General features: G+C 45.3%; 1 protein-coding gene across 5 annotated transcripts in view; it reads left to right on the top strand.

Annotated features, from left to right (window-relative positions):
- Positions 1–15,047, top strand: part of RAB11FIP4 (RAB11 family interacting protein 4) — a 239,220-nt gene that overhangs the window by 183,007 nt on the left and 41,166 nt on the right. Inside the window, exon 1 of one of the 5 annotated variants that reach the window (XM_081181362.1) lies at positions 9,402–9,607. The exons of the other annotated variants lie outside the window; for them this stretch is intronic. The gene's annotated coding sequence lies outside the window, so the exon portion shown is untranslated. Of the gene's footprint in view, positions 1–9,401; positions 9,608–15,047 lie in introns of those variants that run through there. 5 annotated transcript variants of the gene reach the window in all.

The raw sequence follows: 15,047 nt of genomic DNA, 5'->3' as shown, positions 1-15,047 counted from the left end.
TTGGAAGACACAAGATCTACCCACCCTGGAAGAATGGCAGATGAAGGGGATGGACTACATGGAACTGGCGGAAATGACTGGCAGAATCCGAGACCAGGGAGAAGAGTCGGTGGAAGAAGATTGGAAGTAATTTAAAGACTATTTACAGAAATATTGTAAAACTAATGAATGTTAGAATGATGTTGGATAGAAATTAAGGGGTTTTCAGCTGTAATACTATAAAGGAATATGAAAAATGGATTATTAATAGGTAAAAATTTAACGTTACAATAGCTTAAGATTAAAGACTAGGATAAACAAAGAGGGTAAGGATTTGCTGAACCAACAAACTGAACTGGAATACAAAAAAGGGAGGCGTGAGGAGGTCCGGGAAATAAGCTAATGAAAAATAAGTAATGGAAAGAATGAGTTGTTTTTAACTATTTTTATTTTGTATTTTCTTACTTTTTTATTTTTATTTTGTAATACTTTGAAAATTTTAATAAATATCTTATTAAAAAAATATATATTGAGTAGAATTTCATAACAAGTGGTACATCTACAGTGGTACCTCGGTTTCCAAACTTAATCCGTTCCGGAAGTCCGTTCTTAAACCAAAACCATTCTTAAACCGAGGTGCACTTTCCCTAATAAGGCCTGCCGCCGCTGGTGCCCTTCCACCATTTGGCTTCCATTCTTAGACCGAGGTAAAGTTTGCAAACCGGGACACTACTTCCGGTTTTGCGGAGTTCCTAAACTGAATAGTTTGTAAACAGGAGGAAAGTTCTTAAACCGACTGTTCTTAAACTAGAGGAGTCCGACAGAGATAGTTTTAGGGCATAGTGACCGGTTGCCCCCGAAATGGACACTGAGCAGAGAGGGTGGCCAGTAAGCACTTGCCTGGTTATGGGAAGGAGGGGTGAGGATAATTATTATTTATTTATTTATACCCCGCCCATCTAGCTGGCTTTCTCCAGCCACTCTGGGCGGCTTCCAACAGAACACTAAAGTACAATAACCTATTCAACATTAAAAGCTTCCATAAACAGGAGTCCTAGAGTCCTCCCTCCTTCCCAAAGCCTAGTTAGCACTTGCCCAGGTTTGAGAAGGAGGTAGGAGGGCTGTACAATCCTGCTGGAGCCCTCGCACCTTCTTCCCAAAGCCAGGCATGGCTCAAGGACTGTCTGCCATATTGTGAAAAGGAAACTAGTACAACAGTCATTTTTATGCATCCAAAACTACCTGGAAAAATTCGGACTTGAAGCAATCATTTTATGTATACTTTGTTCAAAAATCCTACCTCTGGATCACAGCCAACGCTGCTGTTCCACTAACACAGCAGACTGTCGCAATGCAACTTCTCCTTCTGGTCCCTATGTACCCCCAATATCTGCTTCAAAGAGGTGGGGTACACCCCATAGCAGATTTTGAGGGCACGCAAGGAGAGGAAAGGCAAGTCTTGTTAGGTGATCAGAACTCTGTGCATGAATTGTAGGAAACAACCATCTGAGTTTAACACCTCTGCATTGGGAATTAAAGGTAAAGGTAAAGGGACCCCTGACCATTAGGTCCAGTCGTGACCGACTCTGGGGTTGTGGCGCTCATCTCGCTTTATTGGCCAAGGGAGCCGGCGTACAGCTTCCGGGTCATGTGGCCAGCATGACTAAGACGCTTCTGGCGAACCAGAGCAGCGCACGGAAACGCCATTTACCTTCCTGCCGGAGCAGTACCTATTTCTCTACTTGCACTTTGACATGCTTTCGAACTGCTAGGTTGGCAGGAGCAGGGACCGCACAACGGGAGCTCACCCCGTCGTGTGGATTTGAACCGCTGGCCTTCTGATCGGCAAGTCCTAGGCTCTGTGGTTTAACCCACAGCGCCACCCGCGTTGCATTGGGAATTGCTAATGCATTAATTTGCATAATGTCTTCATTTGAGTGAAAGTGGTGTCCTTCTGCATTTGCGTCAATGTGAAAAATCAGATTTTCATACAGTTACTTAATTAATACGAAGTAGTAAAGCACAAAGCTTTACCGAAAGCCAAGGGGGAATACATCTGACAGTACTCATAGCTTATTTAAATCCATATAACACTCTACAGACAGGGCTTGATCCGTTGAAGAGACACAGTTTGTAGTAACTTTGGTAAATTTCTATCAACAAGATGCCAATTATTATTATTTAATTATTGCCTTGCAATGAATCATACAGCCCTGGTCTACTAATGGCACACTTGGTTCGTGTATTAAACATTAGTATATGGTACCTGGGCATCCATAGCTAAAAAAACATGCTTTCAGTAAAGCTATTATTAAACATTGATTGCCAGTATATTTGCTAACCCAGCACAAGTTGGAATTCCATTAAATGCATAAACTGTCAAGTCTCAAAATAATGCTGGATGATCAAGAGTAACTGGAGACATTTCACGCTGAAATCTACAGGGTAATTATGAAAAATGTGCCTGACGGGTTCTTTTTATTTATCACACACTCGTTTTTATAAATGACATTTGCTGAGCAATGATTGCTTTCTTATCTGGCCTTTGAGGCAAAATCTGTTTTTTTAGGAGTTTTAGGTGTGCTTTGAAATCCGTTGCATATGACAGTCTACTGTTGTGTCAAATCAACATGAAAAAGGAAGAGATTCATAGAAATACTAAAATGCAGAACTGTAGAGTTGGAAGTGATCTCAAGGATCATCTGGTCCAACTTCCAATGCCGGAATCTCAACTAAAGCATCCTTGACAAATGGCCATCCTTGTTGTTGTTTAGTCATTTAGTCGTGTCTGACTCTTCATGACCCCATGGACCAGAGCACGCCAGGCACTCCTGTCTTCCACTGCCTCCCGCAGTTTGGTCAAACTCATGCTGGTAGCTTCGAGAACATTGTCCAACCATCTCGTCCTCTGTCATCCCCTTCTCCTTGTGCCCTCCATCTTTCCCAACATCAGGGTCTTTTCCAGGGAGTCTTCTCTTCTCATGAGGTGGCCAAAGTATTGGAGCCTCAGCTTCACGATCTGTCCTTCCAGTGAGCACTCAGGGCTGATTTCCTTAAGGATGGAGAGGTTTGATCTTCTTACAATCCATCTAAGCTCTGCTTAAAAACCTCAAAGGAAGGAGAGTCCATAACTGCTGAACAGTTCTTACTGTCAGAAGTTCTTCCTCAAGTTTAGTTGGAATCGCCCTTCTTGAATGTTGAATGCATTGGTTCAGGTCCTACCCTCCAGAGCAGGAGAAAATAAGCTGTTCCATCTTCCAGGTGACAGCCCTTGAGATATGTGAAGATATCCTATCTCCTCTGAGTCTCCTCTTTTCCAGGCTAAACATATACCCAACTCCCTGTTGTGTTACCCTTAATGCAAATTTGTACAACATATAAATTCAAGATTACCTTTCTGTGGCCTTCTCAGCATCTAGGGAATCTCACATTATTTATAAACAGCCCTAGTTTCTCAGACTTGTACAGTGGTACCTCGGGTTACATACGCTTCAGGTTACATACGCTTCAGGTTAAGCACTCCGCTAACCCAGAAATAGTGCTTCAGGTTAAGAACTTTGCTTCAGGATAGGAAGAGAAATCGGGCTCCAGCGGCATGGCGGCAGCAGGAGCCCCATTAGCTAAAGTGGTGCTTCAGGTTAAGAACAGTTTCAGGTTAAGAACAGATCTCCAGAACGAATTAAGTACTTAACCCGAGGTACCACTGTAGTTGCAAAGGCAGGGGCTGCATTTGGAAAATCACAATAAATGATGTTTGTCATGATGGAATAACCCTCGCCTCCCGCTCCTGACTCTCACGCAAACCTTCCCTCAACACAGCAAAGAGCAGAAGATACAAACCTTCATTTACAGTGAAGCAGAAGTTAGTGGCTAGATGCAACACTAAACAGGGATTAATCTGAGGTATCGTGTGTCGGAAACAAAGCCAGTTTGAGAAACCAAAATTTGAAACTTTGCTTGTTTCAAAGAAACCATAGTTAAGGTTAACCAAAGTTTGTTGGGTTCAGATGAAACAACAAACAGTGGCTAATCCAAAATGGAAACAAAAGCTTCCATAGTTGCACGATAAATGTGAACCCAGGGGGAGGCTAGAATTGTTCCTGTCATGATAAACTATGGCTTATAACATTAAAATGCAGCCATTGTTGTGGCCATGTGACTATATTAGCCAGTCATCTGCTTCCTATGTTTATGTATCCCTTTCCAATATAGATTCACACACACTTTCTTGTGCCTTTTAAAAGCAGCAAATATTCATGAAAAGGTATTGGCCAAACAAAGAGAAAAGCAAATACAAAAGACTAAACCACACTTTTTCTATTGTGATAACTTCAAAACGCATATGCCACAGGTTTGTTTGTTTGTTTGTTTGTTTGTTTGAATGGTTGACTGACTTATTCCTCATTAAAGAATGACCATTTCTGCATAAAGAGGACGTAGAACTTATTTAAGATATCTGACAGCTATAGCCTGGCATTCTGTGTTCTTTTGATTTTCCAGACTACAGTGAAGCCTACAAACTACCTCTGCTTTTTCCCCTTTTCCTAATTTGAACCCATTTGTGACTCAGTTTGTTTGACATGGACATTGTAACAAGGTGGCCATATTCCGGGAAATGCTTGTGTAAAAATTGGATACTTTCCCCAATAGTCCCACTTTCATTTCTTTATTCTCTCGTCTCCCGTTTGTTTGCTAGTATATATTTGTACAATAACGAAATACTGGTTTGCACAACAACATGTTGGTTTTCAAAAAAGGAAGTTACTGAAAGCAATTTCTGAAAGCAGAAGCACAGTAATATGACAGCTGTGAAGAGTGTTTGGGTTTATATCTTTCTTTCTTTCTTTCTTTCTTTCTTTCTCTCTCTCTCTCTCTCTCTCTCTCTCTCTCTCTCTCTTTCTCTCTTTCTCTTTCTTTCTTTCTTTCTTTCTTTCTTTCTTTCTGTAAGACGTTAGGAGCAACTGTGAATTTCATGGCAAGCCTTAAAGCAATATGGGTTTGTGGAGTGAAATTCAAACCAAAGATTAGAATAAAATATATGGGGTGTGTGGCTCTTTTGATCAGTCTCAGTTTACATTAGGGAGAATTCGTTGAAGTTAATTCACAGACGGTATTGTACACCTTTACAGCTGTCTCAAATGTTTTCCACTATGACTTATTGGAGAGGGTCTGGCAAACATATTTGCGGTGCAAATATAAACATTTGTGCTGGTATTGGAAGATGATACACGCAGAGATGGTTCTTATCCTTAATGAAAAAGTGTTGCTAAGTTCACAGTTAGCATTACTTGAATATTTTTGAGGAAGGAAATTCAAACATTCTATTAAAGGAACTGTGTACAGTCGTACCTTGGATATTGAACGCCTTGGCTCCTGAACAAATCGGCTCCCGAACAATCAAAACCTGGATGTGATTGTTCCGGTTTCCAAACCTTCTTTTGGAAGCCGAACATCCGACACTTCCTGCAGCCAATCAGAAGCTGTGCTTTGGTTTCCAAATGTTTTGGAAGTTGAACGGACTTCTGGAACAGATTCCGTTTGACTTCCAAGGTACGACTGTATATGCCTGACTTTAGCAGCAAGACTGACTATAGCTCACTCCTGGCAATCATCCCAAGATCTTATTCACGGTCAGTGATACCAATCTCTTTGGAGCAGTAATAGAAAAAAATGACCCATCAGTTAAGATTTATACAAGAGCAAAAGATCCGAGATTCTTTCTATAGGCTTTGGCATGCTTTTCACTGAACATCCATAATTTTCAAGGCTCCCAGCAATTCATTCTTGGCAAAAAATCCTGATGGTTATGACTGTTTCATGTATCTGAATTTCCATGTGTGGACTGGTGCAGGGAGGAAGAAGGGAAATGTCAGTTAGCCGTGAAACATGCATGAGAAACAGTTTCTAGTTACGTTATTGCTTTGGCATACTATTTCATTCTTTACTGAAAAACGCTAACCACCATCATCAATAAGAGAAGTTAGTGCAGGTTTTTCTGCCTTATTGCAGGATTGAGAATGCAGATGGGGCTCATTCCCTAGAGGGATGGGTAATGCAGAGGCCAAAGTTGAGATGGAAACAGCAGCTAGAATGCAGATCCTTAGAGCAGATCTTTCCAAACTGTGTGTCATGAAACGTTAGTGTGTCGGCTGCAGTGTATAGGTGTGTCACACAAACTTTATCCATGCTCCTCCCGGGGCTGGAAAGGGATTACCGTATTTTTCGCCCCATAAGACGCACCTGACCATAAGACACACCTAGTTTTTAGAGGAGGAAAACAAGAAGAAAAAAAATTCTGAACAAAACAGTGGATGTGTGATTTTTGTGGTTCATGCTATGGCCACAGACATGTGATTTGACGGTGAGTTTGGGGTAGCTCAATGCAAAAATCCTGAGGATCCTGAGAATCCATGTGGATCCGTGCTTTGTAACCACATTTTCGCGCCATTGCGGCCCCACAAAACAGTGGATGCGTGATTTTTTGAGTGCAGGCTGTAGCCATGGACATGCTATGTAATCTGATGGTTAATTTGGGGTGACCCAATGCAAAAATCCTGAGGATCCATGGGCTTTTACCTCCCCCCTCCCAGGCAGCCTCCTTTATCGCTAGCCTCCCTTATCTGCCTCCCGATCGCTTGCCGACCAGCTGCTCTGCGGCTTCGTTTCAACACCCCCTTCCCTCTTTCTTAAAAAAAAAAAAAGCACGGTCTGCTTTTTGCCCCTGGGCAATTTGGCTCCTGGGACCACGCATTCGCTCCATAAGACACAAAGACATTTCCCCTTACTTTTCAGGAGGAAAAAAGTGCGTCTTATGGAGCAAAAGAATACGGTATTTTAACCTCCGATTTTCTAGTAAAACTGAATTACTGCGTCACGAAATGATGCACATGTAAAAAGTGTGCCACCAGCATGAAAAGTTTGGGAAGCTCTGCCTTAGAGAGCGGAGAATGCCTATCTATTAAAAGCCATGGTGGAGTTGTTTTCAGGTGGAAACCAGAAAATTCAGTTTCTAAAGGAGATCGCACCTTGGCAGCGGGGAATGTTACATCTGCATTGAGAAAATACACAGAGACTGCTGCACATAGCATGATATATCTGTACAAACCTCCTTTTTTAATATGGTGTCTTACTAGTCCACCGTTCCAGACACCAGAAAGGGGGACCTTCAAAAGGAAGTTGGAAGTCTTACTATTATGCCTGCATAGGAAAATGAGCATGCTCACTGCTTACATGGCCATAACGCTCTGCATGCAGAATCTGGATTCCTTATTGCAGTACAGGAGCTTATTGGATTGTTTTCTCTGCCTAAGGTTGCATTCCACTACATTCATCTATAGATGGGCAACGGATTTGGACTTCAAAGTCCATCCGTCCTAAATGTGTCACTGGAAAAAGTGGCATTGGGGATTTTTTTTTTTTGGGGGGGGGAGGCACTTTGTTTTAAAGTAAGTGTGCATGGAATCACAGCTGAAATTTCTTCCTTCATATCCTTAAGTAACTTTAATTATGCTATCTGCTGATTCATACTAAATACTTCTCCGAGGGGGGGGGTTATGTACTTTTCTCTGTATCCTGCAGAGAATATTGTAGCAATAAGAGAAATAGAATATTGATTTCCCTGTCTTACGAAGCATTTTATTTTTGTTTTAATCTTACTCTCTCCAGTACAGTGGTACCTCAGGCTACAGACGCTTCAGGTTACAGACTCTGCTAACCCAGAAATAGTACTTCGGGTTAAGAAAACTTTGCTTCAGGATGAGAACAGAAATTGCGCGGCGGCAGCGGGAGGCCCCATTAGCTAAAGTGGTGCTTCAGGTTAAGAACAGTTTCAGGTTAAGAACAGACCTCCAGAACAAATTAAGTTTTTAACCTGAGGTACCACTGTACAGGCATGTCATGGGGGGGGGGGAGATGGGGACAGCTTTATAAATCAGACCATTGGTCCATCTATTTCAACACTCTCTATTTACACTGACTGGCAGCCGCTCTTGAGGAATTGAGGACTTTCCCGGTCCTACCTGGAAATGCTGGGCATTGCACCTAGGAGCTGGCTTCTGCAAACCCTCAGGCTCACAACAAACATACAAGTGCACGCACACACATATATGAATCATAGAGTTGGAAGGGACCCTGAGGGTCATCTAGTCCAACCCCCAGCAATGCATGAATCCTGCCCACAGCCACCCCTGGGTGGGCTCAAAGCACCAAGGGGTCTTTCTCCCTCCCCTCCCCCCAATAAAATATTTGAGGGGGGCAGGGCTTCCAAAGTTGATGGGCACTGCCATTCAAACGGTGCGTGTGCACCATGTCATGTGCACAGTTATGCAGGGGTGCGACTTTTATTCCAAGTTGGCACCCAGCCCAGATCATAGCTGTCAACATTTCCCTTTTCTCATGAGGAATCCTATTCGGAATAAGGGAATTTCCCTTTAAAAAAAGGAAAACGTTGACAGCTATGGGCCAGATGGTTTCTGACATTAATAACAGCTGGGTGAAGGCAATCCCTTAAGTTGCAAACTCCTAGCGCACGCTCTCTCTCTCTGCGTGTGTGTACCTGCAACACAAACCGAAAGGATTGGTAACAAGCGCGACCCTAAGCCCATTTGCTCAGAAGCATGTTCCGCTGAGGCCAGCCGGGCTCGTATGCTCGAATGCGGGAACTTCATCCCTAACGAAACGCAAGTTTCCACGACGGGCGTAGTTTCTTGCTCTTTGCAGCGAGCCACGCATTCCCAACCACAGCCCCCACCCACCCCACATCATCCCCATTGCTTGCATGCCACAGACCCCTGATGGAAGCTTTGCTAGCAGCTACGTCTAAAAGATCCCTATAGTTAAAGCTATGGTTTTCCCAGTAGTGATGTATGGAAGTGAGAACTGGACCATAAAGAAGGCTGATCACCGAAGAATTGATGCTTTTGAATTATGGTGCTGAAGGAGACTCTTGAGAGTCCCATGGACTGCAAGAAGATCAAACCTATCCATTCTGAAGGAAATCAGCCCTGAGTGCTCACTGGAAGGACAGATCCTGAAGCTGAGACTCCAATACTTTGGCCACCTCATGAGAAGAGAAGACTCCCTGGAAATGACCCTGATGTTGGGAAAGATGGAGGGCACAAGGAGAAGGTGACGACAGAGGACGAGATGGTTGGACAGTGTTCTCGAAGCTACCAGCATAAGTTTGACCAAACTGCGGGAGGCAGTGGAAGACAGGAGTGCCTGGCGTGCTCTGGTCCATGGGGTCACGAGGAGTCGAACACGACTAATCGACAACAGCCTCTAAAAACTCTTGGCGCCGCCTACTTTCCCTTTTGGAATCTTCGCGCCCCCGCCCCGTTTTGATGCCGCCGAAAGGATACAATGAGGGGGCCGGGGCGCTTAGCAACAGCCTGCGAGGGGGGGGTGGAGGCGTGGCTTCGGCGCTAACTGCCAACTGTTGCCCAAGGTGGGAGGCGGAGGGGTTGGCTGGCTCCTGAGCGCGGGGTGAGCGAGCGGCGAAGGAGGAGGAGCAGGAGAAAGAGAGAGAGAGGCCGGTCTTGCTCTCTCGCCCAGCTACGGCCGACGGACTCCTTCCTCTTCCCGGCGGCTGGGGGAGCGCAGGCATCGCCTGGATCCGCCGCTGAGCCAGGTAAGGGAAAAGGATGGAGGCGGAAAGAAGGAAATGAATTGGATGCTGCTGCAAAGAGACGCTGGACGGAAAGAAAGGAGCGGGGACTGGGGGGGGGGGTCTTTCCTTGCAAAGTTTTTTTTGGGGGGTCTAACAATTGCGGGGGGAGGGCTCGTCTTTCTTTGCAAGGGGGAACCCCCTTATGAAGCCTGGGGGGCGTCTCCAGTCCGGTTGGCCACTGCTTGGGGAATCAGTTGTCTTTAAGCAATCTGCTTCTTCCTAATGTCACCCCTCCTCTCCCCCACCCTCCGCGCAACCCCGTTTTCTTCTCCACGCAAGGGAGGAGTGGGCGATCGGCGGAATCGCTTCCTTGCCCGCCCGCCTCCTCTCTCCTTCCTCAACCCTCGTTCCTCCCCGGGAACCTCGAGATACCATCAAAGCGAAATTCTAGCAGGAGAGAGAGAGATTTCTTTGTTAGGTCTGGCAACGGCTACTTCTTTTTTTCCTCTTCTTTTTTTTGCACTCTAGCGCGGGGTGGGAGCCCGTCCACTGCAGCAAGCAGGCAAGTAGATTATCCATATAATTCCCGCAGATTTCACGTTGTTTTTATTTTTAGGTCCTGGGAGAGCGGGCAAGGCTGGCTGGCTCGCTCCTCGGAGGAAGGGCAGTCGGGAGGCGGCGTGGGTGGGCGCTGGAGGGCGCCGGATCCATGACCTTTCCAGGTTGCGCGTTGCGGTGCGCGGGGCTGCTGCTGTTCCGCCGGATTCCCTGGGAAAGGACCCGAGGCAGGATCGAGGCGTCCCCGGCGCATCAGCCTAGCCAGCTTGGTGCATTATGTTCTCTTCTCTCTCTCTCTCTCCCCTCCATGAATGTCGGGCTTGTGAGAGCCGCAAGCCTGGATCCAGCGCCAGTGCTCTCTGTAAGATTTTGTCTTGGGGACCGATTCTGACGCAGAGAATCGGGAAAAGAAAAATCAGATCGCTGGCTTCCTGTGATGCGTCTTTGATTACGCAAGCGTCTTACTGCCCAGTTTTGAATCAGTGTGCCGCACCGAAAAGCACAGATGAGGCTACAAGCAACGTGGTGCCCTCCGGAGGTTGCTGGGACTACAAATCCCATCATCCCTGCCCGTCCACCATTCTGTCCTGGGTTGGTGGGAGTTGGGAGTCCAGGCAACATCTGGTTACCATGCAATGTGGCTAGATAGCTCAGTTGGTGGAACATGAGACTCAGGGTTGTGGGTTTGAGCCGCACCTTGGGTAAAAGACTCCTGCACTGCTGCGGGTTTGACTAGATGACCCTTGTGGTCCCTTCCAGCTCAACGATTCTGTGATCTGTGGGTAGGTAGTTGAGTTCAGGATGTTATGTTTTGCTGCCAGTGGTTACATTTGTGCTGGGCATCCTGTAATGCGTGCCCAAGGAGTGTTTTGTTGATTAAGTCTTTCCCAATGAAAAATGAAAGACTTCTTGTTTGCATGTTTAGTGGCAATCTGGATGGTTGCCAGAGAGACCCCAGTATTCTCTTCTACATCATGGTAAATCATTTCTGTTGCAATACAAAAAAAACCCCCTCCATAAATTCCTGACTCATTTGCTTGTCACAGCAGCTCTGAGATAGACAGAGAGCAACATCACTAGGGATTTCCCTGTGAATCTGGGTCGCCAAACTCAACATGGTAGCCTAGTGTATTTCAGTGGCTGTTTATGGTGGATCTGCATCTTCATATCATGATGGGAGTGGTTTGTCATGGCTCCTTTGAGCAGAGAAATCTTTTGACTCCCAAAATGTGAAAACTATGCATGAACGTGGATGGCAACCTCAGGACAGCTAAGTGAGATTGTAGTACACTGCACAAACAAGCAAGGTGTGAAATTGTATTTGCTGCGCTTATTCCCAAAACATCTGTTTCTGCAAGCTGAGGACTGCAATATTTTACCATCATGTTTGCCATTTGGCTGATCCGGCCAGGTCTGTGTTTTGCAGTTGCCGCCATATGGGTATTCTTGAGAAGGCAGAGTTTCTCAGCAATTCTATATGCTTCCACTTAGAAGGGTTTTTTTGTGTGTGTTTTTTGCTAGTAGCGGAGAAAATCTGAAAAGTCTGGCCAACTTGTAGTTGAGCACTTTTTCGTGACTGCTCCTAAAAATGGAAAGTTTGATTCATTGTTGGCCATTTGTTTTATAATTTTCTGATATATTATGCCTTTACATTTTTTTTAGGAAGTGGTGGTTTATAACTATTTGCAAAAAATAAAATAAAGTTATAAGAAGCTGCTATACTGAATTGAGCTAGTGGCTGCAACTGCCTATTGGGCATGTTCAGTGCATCTCTGCTGTTCACTAAACTGTCCCAACACAAAAAAGTGTTAGATCCCTTTAGCTCTCCTTGTGTATAATCCACAGGTGCAGCCAGTGGACATTGCTGTCCTAAAACAATGTTGGCATGGCGTACGTGGGGTAGACTAGTTTGGAATAGGTTTTTTAATTGTATTTCAGGGTATCCCCTGGATTCCTTGAGAGGTTGGGGTTCCCCAGTGGGAAGATAAGTGATGGCAAACATGCTTCTTTGAAGAAACCAGCATTCAACCATTCTTGATCTTCCTGTCTAGTGTCCTGCCACTGGGTATCCCCCAAGGAATTAAAACTATATTCCCCATGGGCAGTGTCCAAAATTAGCCAGGCACATTTTGTGACTGGTGCAACCAGTCCGGTAAGTTTCGCCATTTCTGCCTATTCCCTATGTTTTTGTATCCATCCTTCCTTTGCTGGGCCTGTTTTAATGTGTTGTCAACCGCTTTGAGATTTTTTCCTTTAAAATATAAAGTGGCGTAGAAATGGAAATGAACTTCATTGGGAGGAAATGGCTTCAAGACATTATGTGGTGGCAACTGTAACAAAGGTTTAAGGTGGTATTTGGTGATTAGCTTATATATCCGTGTTTCTAACACTGCCCATGGGTGATGATGAGAGCAAGGGGGAGAGGTGAAGTTTAACCCCGCTGTGGGTTAAACCACAGAGCCTAGGATTTGCCGATCAGAAGGTCGGTGGTTCAAATCCCTGCGACAGGGTGAGCTCCCGTTGTTCGGTCCCTGCTCTTGCCAACCTAGCAGTTTGAAAGCACGTCAAAGTGCAAGTAGATAAATAGGTATCGCTCTGGTGGAAAGGTGAACGGCATTTCCGTGCACTGCTCTGGTTCACCAGAAGCAGCTTAGTCATGCTGGCCACATGACCTGGAAGCTGTACGCTGGCTCCCTCGGCCAATAAAGCAAGATGAGCGCCACAACCCCAGAGTCGTCCGCGGCTGGATCTAATGGTCAGGGGTCCCTTTACCTTTACTTGCTTCAGCTAACACACTTTCTTAGCCTGGTTCCCTCCAGGTGTTGTTAGACTACAGTTCCCCATAGTGTTCGCCAGCATGACCAATGGTCTGCCATAAGGTGAGTCCACCAAAACTTGGAAGGCACCAGCTTGGGGAAAGCTGAGCGAGACTGTCCCCTGCCCATCACAGGACAACCAGCCATCAACAGGCAGAAGTGTGCACCAACTTGCCTCTCACCACCCCCACCAAAAAAACAACCCCAAGGACCTTCCATTACTACTAACTGCCCTGTTGCAAGGAAGATCTGGTGCTGACTCATATGGTTGTTTTCCTTTAGAGTGTGTCGTTCCTTTATCTATCGCATTTTGTGTATGTTGTAAGTCACTAGTCAACAAGCAGGACATAAATCTAATTGATCAAGCCCATCAGAGGTGACCAGCATTTGTATCGGCAGCCACGATGCTCCTCTGGTCCCAGAATCCTCTGTGTTGTGCAGGGATCCCTTGCATGCAACTCAGTAGGAGATAGATTCCCCGAAATGAGGAGGGTTGAAGAATCAATGGTGTTGGTGAACAAAAGTTTATCTGTTGCTGCTCAGATACCCTGGGAACTTCCTACCTTGGCAGTTGTTCGACCTTAACCCATGTCTGTGGTTCAGCTTCCTGTTGCACTCATAATTCAAACGAAACACATCTCAGATTGAGTTTTGAAATGAGTTGCTTTTGTACCCCCGTCCTCCTCTCTCTTTTTTAGTGGAAATATCACATTTCGCAAGAACCTAAGAGAGTGTTATGTTTCTGCTCTTTTCCTTCTTTTTGCAAAAAACCTGGGCCTATTGTTGAAAGTGGAATTGCAGTACATTCCCTTAGGGAGGCTCAAGGGGCATGGTTTGTTTTGGTCTGGGGTTTTTGCTTGCTTGTGCCACTGTTGCTCACATTTGGGATCTAGAATTAACAACTGTCGCTCACAGTCTGCCGGATCAGATTGGCTCACCATGACCGCAGTGAGTTTTTACCTTCCCTAGTGACATATGAATCATAGAATCATAGAATCATAGAGTTGGAAGAGACCACAAGGGCCATCGAGTCCAACCCCCTGCCAAGCAGGAAATATGCAGTGCTCCCCCCCCCCAAAAAAAATGTTTAGGGGTACTCTCATTTTGATTCAAGAAAATCACTATTCGGGGGAAATCAAATTGGGATAATTAAATACACTAAACGGACAAAAGTGCAAAGATTCGCAAAATGTTTTGGGGTATGCGTCCCTTCGTCCCCCCAGAAAAAAGCACTGGACACATGCCATAGCTTTATTGCTTTACCAGCCATCCCACAACCTGTGGCTAATAATAATAATTTACTATTTATACCACACCCATCTGGCTGAGTCTCCCCAGCCACTCTGGGTGGCTCCCAATCAAATGTTAAAAACAGTACAGCACTAAATATTAAAAATTTCCCCAAACAGGGCTGCCTTCAGATGCCTTTTAAAGATAGGATAGCTGCTTATTTCCTTCACATCAGAAGGGAGGGTGTTCCACAGGGTGGGCGCCACTACCGAAGGCCCTCTGTCTGGTTCCCCTCTCGCAATGAGGGAACTGCCAGAAGGCCTATAAGGATGCACATTATAGTCCAAAACCTCAGGAGGGCACCAAGTTTAGGGAAGGCTGATTTTAACCACCTAGATCTAGTTTACTTCTACATGTGTTTCCTGTTTTATAGCGTGGCTGGAGACATGTGCCTTGGGCAACTCACTTAAACTTGCCCACTAGGCTATGTTCAAGGAAGCTGCCTCCAACATGGGCATGAAAATACTTTCAATTCCCATCTCCACAGGCTTTTTACATGCCAATACAGTGCTCAATTCTTCCCATCCGTAGCTAAGATGCAATCAGAGCAACAAGGAATAAATGATTACTGGAGGGTGGAACATACCTCCTTGTATGTGTTGAACTGCTTTTGCCTTTCCTGTGGGTTGGGTGGAGACTGTGAGGATGTTTTGTTGGCAGTTTGAATCCCCGTTGCTCGGTCCCTGCTCCTGCCAACCTAGCAGTTTGAAAGCACACCAGTGCAAGTAGATAAATAGGTATCACTATGGCAGGAAGGTGAACGGTGTTTTCATGTGCTCTGATTTCCATCACAGTGT

This window comes from Podarcis bocagei (assembly GCF_964188305.1).
Source record: "Podarcis bocagei genome assembly, chromosome: 2".
NCBI lineage: Eukaryota > Metazoa > Chordata > Lepidosauria > Squamata > Lacertidae > Podarcis > Podarcis bocagei.
The sequence above is the reverse complement of the archived record's forward strand: the minus strand, read 5'-3'. Positions and strand labels throughout refer to the sequence as shown.